Source organism: Poecilia latipinna, unplaced genomic scaffold (genome assembly GCF_001443285.1).
Source record: "Poecilia latipinna isolate Pla-1442-1.1 unplaced genomic scaffold, P_latipinna-1.0 Scaffold5729, whole genome shotgun sequence".
NCBI classification, from domain to species: domain Eukaryota; kingdom Metazoa; phylum Chordata; class Actinopteri; order Cyprinodontiformes; family Poeciliidae; genus Poecilia; species Poecilia latipinna.
The window spans coordinates 8,269-9,826 of record NW_015118345.1 but is presented as its reverse complement, the minus strand read 5'-3'; the positions used below and the strand labels follow the sequence as shown (position 1 = coordinate 9,826).

General features: G+C 42.9%; 1 long non-coding RNA gene across 1 annotated transcript; it reads left to right on the top strand.

Moving 5' to 3' along the window:
- The first annotated feature begins 6 nt into the window (after positions 1-6).
- LOC106943696 (uncharacterized) lies at positions 7-1,396 on the top strand. The gene is made up of 2 exons (XR_001423988.1): positions 7-369; positions 408-1,396. It is a non-coding gene; the product is annotated as an uncharacterized LOC106943696 (long non-coding RNA).
- Positions 1,397-1,558: the final 162 nt, after the last annotated feature.

Below are 1,558 nucleotides of genomic sequence, written 5' to 3'. Positions count from 1 at the left end.
GAAACTCGACAGATCCTCACTCTTTAGTTTGGGGGTTCTAACATCTCTGTACGCCGAGCAGCAATGGAGACTCCATATGCCAGATGGACCTTCTACTGCACTGTGACTGCAACATGTCTGATGTTTGGAGGAGGAAGTGACCTCACTTTCTACCCACACGACTACAGAACCAACCTGTAGTGGCAGCTGATGAACAGGACTGCTCACGAGGAGAACGAGGTGAACTGCTATGTGTGCGCAGCTACGAATTGCCACACACAACTCAGGTCTGCACCCAGGGAGCATCACTGATGACAAACAGATGTGTCTCTATGGCCTGAGCACACAACCACGACTCAGCGTCCCCGTGAAAAGAAGAAAATGCAAATGGTGCAAAAAGGATTTTTCTGTTCTACTTCGGACAGGAGATGCCACAAAAGGACTTTTTGGATCTATGAACTGTTCATACACCTACTGCGACAGACACCGGATTACATCAACTACATTGCCTGCAGGGGTCAAAGGGCGACTCCACACTGCAAAGTCTGGAAGGGCAACCCAGACTGTGACAACCTGCCTCAGGAGAGGAGTTTCAACACCACGCATAAGACAAAAAGGAGACAAGAGACAACACTGTGCAGCGCCATAGTGCCAGGAGATTATGGCTCATGGATGTTGGCAGATTGGTACTTCATATGCGGAAATGAAAGCACAAAATGATCTACACACCCGCTCCAAACGAACAGTTATGCCAGAGGTCAAAAGATGGGGAGGCCTCACAACACATACTGGAGTTCCATGGGAATTCAGGATTTGGAACGGCGGAGAAAAATTCATGCAAAGTCTTTTTCCGTGGGTTGATCTAGGAGAGATTCGGGACCACGTTGAGATCAACAGATATGAATTAATGCGACTCATCAACAGTACACAGCCAATGGCACCAAGAAAGAACTGACTGAACTGAGGAACATGGTTATGCAAAACCGTGTTTTCCTGGACTTCCTCACAGCCTCTCAGGGAGGGGTCTGCAACGACTGCACTTTTGTGCTTGATGAAACAGGAACTGGAAGAACTTAAACATTACATAGAAAGTGGAACACAAGGATCATCTTCTTTTGATTTGCTTTCATGGCTTACTTCTGGACCATGGTGGTCCTTGCTGTTAAAGCTCGTGACACCTGTTCTGATTGTTTTAGTTCTGTTCTGTCTTTTCACAAGTTGCATTATTCCTTGTCTACGACATATGATGTTTAAAACAGTTAACACAACTGTTATCAACTATCAGCTGGCAAAAGCATCTTATGAGACAACTGAAGACTTGTTCCAAGTTTCTGACGATTTTCTGAACAATGATGAATTTCTGTAATCAATAAACAGATTAATTCATTTGCTGAATGATTCCTGCACCGAAAATGTGGAAACAAGTGGTGTAGTGATGAGAAAACTGCATTTGATTTTTGCTGTTTCTTTTATTTTCATTTATTGCATTAAATTCCATTTATTCATTGTATTTTCTGTTTAGATTAGGAAAAAGAAAAAAAAAAAACTCTTGCATTTATTGGTTCTTTTATTTTCTTTT